The sequence below is a fragment of the Eptatretus burgeri genome, chromosome 6 (genome assembly GCF_056783735.1).
Source record: "Eptatretus burgeri isolate ZD-2024b chromosome 6, Ebu_testis_v1, whole genome shotgun sequence".
In the NCBI taxonomy this organism is placed as follows: domain Eukaryota; kingdom Metazoa; phylum Chordata; class Myxini; order Myxiniformes; family Myxinidae; genus Eptatretus; species Eptatretus burgeri.
In genome coordinates, this window is record NC_140966.1 from 30,489,927 (window position 1) to 30,501,509 (window position 11,583).

At 43.5% G+C, this 11,583-nt stretch overlaps 1 long non-coding RNA gene across 1 annotated transcript in view; it reads right to left on the reverse strand.

Annotated features, from left to right (window-relative positions):
* Nucleotides 1–5,040: 5,040 nt before the first annotated feature.
* Nucleotides 5,041–11,583, reverse strand: part of LOC147024484 (uncharacterized) — a 7,434-nt gene continuing 891 nt past the window's right edge. Inside the window, exons 2-3 of the long non-coding RNA XR_015059057.1 lie at nt 10,125–10,196; nt 5,041–9,831 (exon numbers count right to left, since the gene is read on the reverse strand). This is a non-coding gene — a long non-coding RNA (uncharacterized LOC147024484). The remainder of the gene's footprint in view (nt 9,832–10,124; nt 10,197–11,583) is intronic.

Sequence of the window (11,583 nt, forward strand, 5' to 3'; positions counted from 1 at the left end):
ACAGAAAAATCTGAGAGGAAAACCTGCTCCCTCTGCAAGAAAGCTGAAATTGGGATGGACGTTCACCTTTCAGCGTGATAACATCCTGAAGCACACAGCCGAAGCCACCGGCGTGGCAAAGGAACAAAAAGGTAAATGTTCCTGGTTGACCCAGTCAGAGCTCCGACCTAAATCCAAATGAAAATCTGCGGCGTGACTTGAAGATTGCTGTCCATCATCACTCCCAATGTAACTTGACTGAGCTTGAACAGTTTAGTCCAGAATAATTGGCAAATATTGCCTTAAACAAGGTGTGCAAAGCTGGTAGAGACCTATCCCAACAGTCATAGCTGTAATTGCTATCAAAGGTGCTTCCACCAATTATTAACTCGGGGGGGGGGGGGGGAGTGGACACTTATTTTACGAAGATATTCTAATTTTGTATTTTCAATTAATTTTCTGAAATTTGTAGAATTTGTTTTTCACTTGGAAGTTGTGGGTTACGATATGTAAATAAAGGTGGAAAAAGTCTAATTTAATACAATTTAATTCCAGGCTATAAGGCAACAAATGGCGAAAATTTTGAAAGGCGGTGTAGATTTTCTATAGGCACTGGAAATGCTCAAAATTAAGTGCCATTCATGGTTTCTGTTGCTTAAGAAAGGAAAGTCCCGAGAAACCAATTTCTTATCTTTTCTTTTGTTTCTGGTCAATCCTCAGTTTCTTGCCATCATTTCTACTTGGCTGTGCCTTGATGGGTTTGAGGGTGAGAGTTTGAGGAGTAACGGCTGAAACTCAAATCCTATCCAAATCGCTCCTCATGACTCTTGCTTTTTGCTCTTTGCTTTTTCAGGTTCCTATTCTGATGACTCCAGTGCAGTATTTGTTTTGTTTTGTTTTGTTTTAAAAATCTGATTAAGCCTCATTTTTCAGACTAGGAACATTTTATAATTGCTATCGATACACATTTTAAGATATTTAATGCAATTTATAATATGAAAGGAGCACGGTCTCGGCGTGTGTATCCACCCGTCCCCTGCCTCTCTGCGTGCGTCCGTCCGGCTGTCAACAATTGTCCTATGGGGGACATCACTAATCAAGCCCAATCTGCAAAATAGTGTGATATGCTTGAGCAAGGTGAGAATAGACGGGCCGGTTTCAATTGAAATTAAAACAAAAACTCTTCCCCCTTTCAAGTTCTTCTCCACTTATAATAATGGTGAGTCTCATTCAATCCTGTTTCCCATATTGATTAAACAATAGCTAAATTAAACACCTGTTTTTTTTTCTTCCAACATTTCCATTTTATCAATATCGCCCCCATCAAACAGCATTTCCGATTATGCACTAGCTTTTAAAGCATCACAAAAGCAGGTCGCTCTACTTTGCAACACAGGTGAGACAAGGATAAGAACAAATCACATCAAAGGGACGTACGCGGCCATAAGTGTGACAGAAGACGTGACAGAAGAAACAGGACAGAATAGCTAATTATATAACAGCGTGATGTCGCCGCGCTGTAAAAAGCAGCTGATATGCAATAATTTATTTGCACAATTTTTAAAGGGTTAAAAATGTTAATTTTTTTAATTTATTTTCTCTGGAAGCGACGTGTCTTACATTCTAGTTATAAGCATTTCCAAGGTTGAGATTTTGGAATTCAATATCCAAGCAAGACATCAGGCTTTGGCCCACGGTCTATTCGAGAAAAGTCTGCACATCAAGTCGACACACGGTGTCTACCCACACTAGCATCATATATCATCAAATTATGGGTCTTCACATTACCTTTTCCACTCAAACTGCATGTGGTATCCAGCCGGCAAAGGCAAGAAGCCCAAGAAGAGTAGCATTTACAGCTGCTTCCAGTTAATTCCTAAAGGAATCCAAGTCGAGGAATTGCGGGTGTAATTTTGTTCCAGTCTGTAACAGAAGGTACCGAACTGATGGGATTGCTGAGTCACCTCTAACATTGCTATATCAGTGTCTGGTAAACCGATACAGTAAAACCCCAGTATATCTTATGCTTTGGAATAGATGATCTGGTCCGTTATAATCGAGACATCCTTTGGGTTCGTCTTGTCTGCAATTAACTGTGATCATAACAGTACATATCGTATTGTGAATACTGTGGACATTTGTGTGGGTGATGCATCCATCATTCGACAGTACAGGAATACACTTTGTAGTGGTACACTGTGTGTGTGTGTGTGTGTGTGTGTGTGTGTGTGTGTGTGTGTGTGTGTGTGTGTGTGTGTGTGTGTGTGTGTGTGTGTGTGTGTGTGCACAATTGCGCATTTAAGGGGTCATCCTGGCATAGATAACTGTCAGAACTGTGTGAAATGATGAAAAAATATAAATCATATTGTTGTGCTGCTTTATAAACCATGCTTATTTACTCTTTTTGCCTCTGGATAAGATATTCCATGCTCTTTACCATCAGGTATTCATGATCCTGTTGCCTTTTTTTGGCATCATATTCCAGAACATCAGAAGCTTTGCCTACCTTAAGTGCTTTTGTTCTTCTTTTTTTTCAGTCAAGACAGTTTGTTCTTCTTCACTGTGGTTGTCCCTGTTATCTCTGAACTTGACACTATCGCAATATCAATTTTGAGTGAGTCGTGCCATGGCAGGCAAAGATTCTTTCATATCGTGTTGTCCCATCATGGAGTTATAATTTCATTTTGTTTGCTACTAGCTGGTATCTGTCCTTCCCAATTTTGTTCCAGGACTCTTTCTACTATGACTGATTCTAGTGTCTGTCTGTCTCTCTCTCTCTCTCTCTCTCTCTCTCTCTCTCTCTCTCTCTCTCTCTCTCTCTCTCTCTCTCTCTCTCTCTCTCTCTCTCTCTCTCTCTCTCTCTCTCTCTCTCTCTCTCTCTCTCTCTCTCTCTCTCTCTCTCTCTCTCTCTCTCTCTCTCTCTCTCTCTCTCTCTCTCTCTCTCTCTCTCTCTCTCTCTCTCTCTCTCTCTCTCTCTCTCTCTCTCTCTCTCTCTCTCTCTCTCTCTCTCTCTCTCTCTCTCTCTCTCTCTCTCTCTCTCTCTCTCTCTCTCTCTCTCTCTCTCTCTCTCTCTCTCTCTCTCTCTCTCTCTCTCTCTCTCTCTCTCTCTCTCTCTCTCTCTCTCTCTCTCTCTCTCTCTCTCTCTCTCTCTCTCTCTCTCTCTCTCTCTCTCTCTCTCTCTCTCTCTCTCTCTCTCTCTCTCTCTCTCTCTCTCTCTCTCTCTCTCTCTCTCTCTCTCTCTCTCTCTCTCTCTCTCTCTCTCTCTCTCTCTCTCTCTCTCTCTCTCTCTCTCTCTCTCTCTCTCTCTCTCTCTCTCTCTCTCTCTCTCTCTCTCTCTCTCTCTCTCTCTCTCTCTCTCTCTCTCTCTCTCTCTCTCTCTCTCTCTCTCTCTCTCTCTCTCTCTCTCTCTCTCTCTCTCTCTCTCTCTCTCTCTCTCTCTCTCTGATCATTTGAAACTCCATGGACAAATATGTTGAGCAGAGAAAATGAGGAACTCGTTTCAGTGAAGTGCTACACTGTCAGTGATAGAGCGACATTCCGGAAGACAAAAATATATCAGCTGTCGAATAACATTCTGAAAACCATGGCATGAACCAGTCCATGTGGCACAGTCACGTGCCAAGTCAGGACGTGCCAGACCAACCCTATGAGGATCACACAACATTCATGCACTGTGGCAGAACCCCACGTTTGAGATTTAGTGCATACATCAATGCTATCTGTTTGGACATCGTTCAAGCATTCAATACAATCTGGCACCCAGCCGTACTTACTAAGCTGTCTGTTAATAGTATTCAGAAGCCCGTACTTCAATAGCTACCAGATTTTCGCTGCGAGCACAAACATGGGGCAGCTCTTTATGACATTCTGTCTTGTGATCTCCCTCTTGAAGCTGGTATCCTATAAGGCAGTGTTTTAGGACCATCCTTATCGTTAGTCTACATCAACTAGCTCTCCTCTTCCCTGGATAATCTTATGCATAATTGTGTGAATGACTCCACCCTGTACAGAACAGTACACCACACTTTTGTGAGGCAGACTGCTGCAACATCAATCTCAGCAAATCTCAAAAAACAAAAAACAAAAAATTGTCAACAACCTGGAACATATCTTTCAGCACATTAATACTTAATGGTCTCACTCTGTTCCTCCACAAGGATCGACTTTCAAACCATCTGGTCTTCTCTGCCAACTTGTGCAGAAAACTGGTGCAAGAGGTGCAGTCCTTGGAGCTCCAAGGTCTCACAATCTGTCATAACATGTCTTGGGCAGACCACATCACCAAACTGACCTCAAACGGAGGGTATTGTCTCGGTGTTCTCTCCAAAGCAAAGTCCATTCTGAGCCATCGATAAGGCCTTCATCCAAAGTATCATGAAGTATGGGTTGCCACTCTGGGCTGGCACAGCAACTTCCCATCTTTCTCCAATGGAGGTGATCAGGTCAAAGTCTTTCTGTGCATTTTGAATATCACAGGAGGAGGCCCAGTTCAAAGATCTGCTTCTTGTCCACCATTGGTTTGTTGATGGACTCTAAATTTTCCATTGCCTCACTTCTGTCCATTTGTCCCTCCGTCCTACCCAGTACATACAGATCACACACATTCTTCCAGAATGTCGGACCTGTTTTTTCTCCCAAATTCTAATCCGAATGCATGCCTCCATACCCTTCTCACTCTATTCTCTAGTCTGTAGAAACATGTCCCTGTATCTGTTTCTGGTGCCCACTGTTGTGTGCAGTAATGACAAGATTTACTGCTTGTAAACGCCAATGGTTTAATCACAGCTTTTACAAACCATCACCGTCTCTCTGAGCACCTCCCTCACTGGCACTGACAAAACCAACCATCACTTCCGTTCCCAATGATGTCACTGCCATTTTCCAAACATGTGAATTCTAACCATAACACCCACTGCCCTTTCTCAATCTTTCAAAAGTGCTGTGCAGTCCTTGGAGCTCCAAGGACTGCACAGCACAATCATCACCTTCTGCTTTCTCCAATACTCACCCATGCTCTCTTTCACTCTCACTGTCCCCCCCCCACCCTCACCATGCCTTTCCTTTCTGCTACTGTACTCACTCAATCATGAATGATGTATTTGTCCTCTTCCTTGAATCGCTCTCAGTCTGTGAACCAACTGCCCTCTGTTGTTTAGCTTATCCCGAACCTATATTTCTGAATATAAAAATAAATAAACAAAAAGCATGTTTGAGTGGCATTTTTCTTCCTGAAATTGTTGAATAGATAAGATATTGCACAACTGATAAAACATTATGTTCATGTGACACGTTAAGAGTTTTCACTTCTCCATCAGAAGCAGTTTCTGGAACTACGGTGAAACGAACCAGCAATCATGAAGCATCAAGTAAGTTTGTGATGCAGCAACAGTTGCTGTATCAATGTCTCATGTGCACCACCCTTTTGTTCTGCTTGCCATTGTGCAAGTGAGACGTACTGCTGGTTGAACAAGTGCTAGTGTTTTCCCAGGACAACAGCGTTTGGACGGGGCCAGACTCATCATCAGTCTTCTTTATGCAGTATGTCCTTCGGCACTTTTGGTGCCTGATGACTGATGAGAGTCTTGTTTGTGCATGGCTTGGAGCATGTATGATGGTACCATCCACGAAGACGCTCCAAATTGTTCCTCATCATGTGATAAATACTATCTTGTCATTCCTCATGAAATATTTTCTTTTACAATTTAGTGAACACATTTTAGTGACTAGACATAAAACAAAATAATACTACAAAATAATACAAAAATAAAAATAAAGATTAAAAAAAAATAAAAACTGATAATAAAAATTAGCAAACCAGAATGTGTGCTTGAATCTTAGCAAAATATTGTGATGAAAATGGCAGGGTTAATTATGCATCAGTTATACCATAATGAGTGCTAGCATGTTTGTTTGTAAATCCAATTAACATTAACCAGAATCGAATGTCTCATTAGTTTCCCTGTCATCCTCACCCTTGTGTTTGTCTATTCTCCCCATCTTCCATGTGTTTTTTTCTTAAATCACCCAATTTTGGTTTTGTGACATTAACAAGGGGCCTTCACATGTGCTGGCTCAGTGCTGTGAGAGCGTACGCACGACACCCAAGTAGGAGGGGGGGGGGGAAGGGAAGGGGGTGAAGGTGTCAGAGATGCTACCTTTAAAAGGGAGCAAATCATGCTGATCGACAGGGCACAGAACCCACAGACAGACTCAGCATACACACAGCTAAGGAGAGCCTTGACACAGACCGTGCCCATACCAGGGGAAAATCCATGCACCAAGAGGAGAAACACAGAACCTGGGACATCTTGCCAGCCAGAGAGCCACACAGCCAGTGCAGAGGAGAAGCGGAGAGCCTTGCCGGAGCTGCTGAGACCCATAGGCCATGACAAATCAAGGAGAGGAGTCTGAGGCCGTGCCTGCTCTCCGGAGTCTCCGTCGACCCACCAAACCAGCTGGCGCCTCCCGGCCTTTCCCAGGGAAGACCACATGCACACGATTACACTTTGTCAATTCTCCTGTGTGTACTGTGTTCCCAACCGAGTCTGCCTGTGTTAATATCACCACATTAAGAATTGCTGTGAAACTGTTAGTCCAGTTAAACATGTCGTTCGGTTGTCTCTGCTATTTTTATTGTCACATTCACTTTTTGTGGCCCCACCCCCATTATTTATTCATGTAGTCCCTTTTAAAGCAAGTCGCTGCATATTTTGAACTGTGGTCTTATCCTCCAGCATAATCAAAAAATCCCCATAAAACCATAGGTGTGTGCTGAAACAGCTGCACAGTCAAATGAATAAAATCCCAACTACACCACTACACCCATGGATTTGCTGCTTAGTTTATGCTTAACCTCGGAAGTTTACCTCCGGCAGTCTTGCGTCACCTGTTTAGGAGTAGAGTCCATTCCATTATTATCCATGCTCTGAATGTTTGACAATGTAAAAAAACAAAATACAAAAATTTAATTTTCCATCAGATTTTATGTTTTCATCACTCAGACAGGTGCATGAGTATTGCAATGATCCCAACTGTGTTTCTCTATTTGTCGGTATAATATCCGGACAACGAGGACAGCTAGAATCCCCAAATTTGGCACTGAGCTTCATCTTGTGAACGTCTCCGATGAGTTCGACTTTCAGCTCCCAAGGAGAAAAATAAAAGGAAATTTAGTGAAGGACTATTTTACTCATGCTATGACCGATGCATGTGCAATATGAGGATCTGTGGCAAATTTGGTGCTTCCAGCTTTTCATATTGTCAAGTTATTCCGACAATAAAGACACAGACGTGTAGATCGCAAGACGTGTTGTTCGAGTCGAGGAAAAAAGGTGACGATGGCGATTGGAAACAATTACAGGCTTGGCAAAGCATTTAAGGATTTCTATGCGGCGATTAATGAGGGAATCAATCAAGTGTGTACAAAGTCAACGCAGGAAAGGTTATCCAGAAAAGCGAGCATTTTGGAGTGCTCTCTTTTGAACCTGCTCAATATCTCCAACTTGGAAGGTCATCACAACCAAACTCCATACAAGTGCAACAATTTCTTAATACGGTGAATGTCCATCTTGTAGATCACGACTAAGTGTTCAACTTCAACAAAGTCCTTCCTTGGCACATCATCATCCACAAGGCCTTCATCCGCAGCTCGATGAAGCGCTACTCCCCTCCGGGCTGGTACCCCTGCCTCACACCTTTATCAGCATGACATTGTGGAAACCAAGGCCTTCAAGATTATTGTAATATTCTGCGATGAAGCTGAGTCTATGGACCTATTGCTTTCCCATCACAGGCAGATCTGTGGTCTCTGTCTTCTTTTGCCTCCTTTCTAGTCTTGCACATTCTGCTCTTTGCATGCTTTTGTCTCCCAGCTCCCTCCCCTGAGGTTTCTGCAAGGCACATGCAGTCCACCATTAACCCCCTTCTGGTAAAACTTCCAAAGTCCAGTATCACTGGTCACCTCGACGCATTCGTTTCTGTCTTTTTCACACCTGCGAGATCAAGTTCCACATCCTCTTCAAACTCATTCTTCCTTCCAAGTCGTTGACACCGGTTCACCACCGTGTCAGATCATCGCCCATCCAAAACCTTGATATTTTCTACCTCCATCAACCCCCCCTTCTCCCCCAACCCCACCTCCCTCCAAATTTCCAGTTTTTCCTTCCTGTGAGCTTGCTTCTGTATCCATCTTATCCATGTCATGCATCCTCATGTACCTCTCATTCCTCCACACATCCCATGTTTGTCCAAGACTCCCCCTATTTTGTCCTTCAACCCTGTTGCTTGTGTGTTTCTCCCAAAGCCCCCTCTCTCTTTACTGTTCCTGTTCTGTTATGTTCTGATCCATTCTGTTTGAGCTCTTCTATGAACCTTGAGTATGCACTTCTTTTTTTTTTTAATAATAATAATAAAAAATTCCCACCATTCTTCCTCCTCTTTCGTATGTAGCACAAGGTTGGCAGTAGCATTCTTCTCTAAAGTTGCAGCTGTGCCGCTGATGCAATGCCCCCATTACCAATGCATTGGTCCTCATTTCACTGACCTCAGAAGGATAAATTCGAGTTAACCCCACCTGGTGTTAATTCAACAGGTAAAAAAGGACTCAACCATAGGACCCTAACATCTCAAGCCAGCACCAGGCTTTCCACCATTGTTATTAATCTTGCATAAGATGCGCAGATAGCTGGAGGCATTACTGACCTTGTGCTCAACTTGCTGATTACATTTGACATCGTCCTGAATTATGACACCGGGGAGTTTCATACATGAAACAGTTGCTAGGGAAACACCATCGATCATTAGCTGAACAGGAGGTGGTGGGTTAACTGTGAAGAAATGATATCCGCATGATTGCCCTGCATGTCTCCGTAGGTGTCATGTCACTGCTATTGCACCACTCAGCGAAAAAGCCAAATGCTACTTCATGCGACGCTTCTGAGCTCTCTGCAGTATTTCAACGACACCGAGACCATCGACGTATTTCCACCATTGGATGCATGCAGTAGTGGCATCACCGATCATCACTATTTCGTACCCTGCGGTATTCCACAGGAGAGTTGAAATGAATCAGAAGTAGATCCATTGTACTGAACAGTCCGAGACCACAGCGATAGGAACCTACAGATTGTAAGCAAGAATTGCACGGGTCACTGCCAAGTTGCGTCGCCTTCTCAACCGCAATCGTGTGGTTAAAATTGTCAAATGCCTTGCAGAAATGGACGGCACTAACATTCGCGCTGTGGTTCATTTGGCGAGACTCTAGTGTTTGCCATCCAACATACTTACTAAATAGTGATCAATAGAACATCCCCCTCAAAGGAAGAGTTAGTTCACGTCCAAAAATACTTGTTAGAGTAGATCAAATCACAAAAACAACCATGATTTCTTAAAAGAGAAACATCATGGCGCGAGTCGACACTCAGCACCACCCCTCGAGTGGATTCGACTTGGAAACTGCATGCACTGCAGATTCAGGAAATTTCTGCCAGCTTGACTCTGTGAAAGCTGTCAAGTGTTTGAATCACACCTTCCAATTGTGTATTAGGCACTTGTTAAAAATCCATTATGATTTATGAACTATCCTGTAGATCCTGAAAAATAACAATTTGATTAAAACAAGATGGCACCGAGATGAGAATTGCTACATGAGGTATTAACCATTATACGATGCACATACTTCACACAAAAAAAAGGCATAAAAATAAATGTCTCCGAAATCCTGAACTCATAAAATGCCACAAACTGCAGACAGCAATGGCTCTCGGCTTCTCAGATCGTCCATGGTGCCGTGTTACACCGATTGCTTGATGTCTGACGTGGAGCGCAGTTGCTGTACGGACAGCAGCTCCAACACTGTAAACAAAGTCCCATCCAAGTGTTCGTATGTCACATGTCAAGAGCCATCTTCGGCTATGAAGGGCAACCGTAACGTAATTTTATACGCACGCACCTCGTGCAAAGCCAGAGCAAAACTTTTGCGAACATATACATTAACTTGTCGACCACTTTACATGTACTGTATGTGCACATGATGTTGCATGCAAGATGTGCGACATATACGAAACGTCACAAAGCTGTAGCATAATGGGGAGAAAGACTGTATGAAGGTCAGTCAAGACTCAACAAGACCATGAGGCTGTACTTACAGCAACATTTTTAGGCCTTGTTAGTTTTTTTGAGTTTTTCTTGCAGTGTCTGAGGTCTAGCGGCTTCGGGATCTGGGGTGAAGATAAGACACAAGTCGTTATCCAACAGTTTCTAGTTCAAAAATAACATTTTAAATTCATTGTTCATTTCGTTTTCCTTCCTATTCGTAATTGGGTGGTCGCTAGAGTACCCTTATTTTTACTTTTTCCGTCTGTCTGTATGTTTGTATGTAATGGACAGCTCTGGAGGCCAGAGGAGTCAACCAATTTTGATGAAACTTGACAGGTAGGGTAATACCAGAATCTAATTGTACTAGTACGGGCCCGTAGGGGCGGGCCCATAGGTGAGTGCCAGTATGTGCAGCCCTCTCTCGCCCCCCACTCTCATCCCCCCTCTCTCGCCCCCCCCACTCTCAATCCCCCTCTCTCGCACCTGTCTCTCACCCCCTCTCTTGCCCCCCATCTTTCTCCCCTAGTCTCGCCCTTTCTCTCTCCCCCCTCTATCCCCACCAGTCTCGCCCTTTCTCTCTCCCCCTCCTCTCTCGCCCCCACTCTCATCCCCTCCTCTCCCATCCCCCTCTCTCGCAGATATTGGTCGACAGATAAATGGCCGTAACTTGGGAACTGCTTGTCCAATTAATATCAACCCTCGAAAAGGCACATCCGCGGATCCCCAGCAATATTCCTGGCAAGTTTCAATCAGATCGGACCGTCAATCATGAAAATAAATAAATAAATAAATAAACATTAATTGTGACGTCATTTATGACGTCATAGCACCGTGTCTTGTCATTGGTCGACAGATAAATGGCCGTAACTTGGGAACCGCTCGTCCAATCAACATCAAACCTCGAAAAGGCACATCCGCGGGTCCCCGGCAATATTCCTGGCAGTTTCAATCCGATTGGACCGGCGGTCGTCGAGAAACGGCGGTCGCAGACAGACAGACAGACACACAGAGATTGCTGGAATTATAGATAGATGTTTTTGAGAACCGTTGCTCGGGACACCACCGTTGCCTAGCAACGGGACTTTGAAATTTTTGAAAAATCCTAAAAAACATATTTTTTCGAAAATCAAAAATCGGCTTCCAGGCATTTATGCGCACGATAATCAACCTTTGTCAAAAATTTTCAGCCCGATCTGTCAAAAACTGTATGACTAGTATGCAATTATGTAGCGACCACCCATGTCGCCTACCGGCTTGTCAGGTATTATTACCCTGCACGCACAAAGCAAAAAATGGGTTTTAAGCAATTTGTTCACTCTGTCTGTCTGTCTGTCTGTCTACAGACGTGAGTCTGTGGTCGAGGAACTTCTTAATTCCAATTGAATTATATATTTTGAATATTGTAGAGCATGAATCAGAACAGGAACCTGCAGTTTAGCAGTACCTTAGTTCTGAATTTGGCAAATTGAACGGAATTTCGTCCCGATCGCAAATGTGCACAGAGGCGTA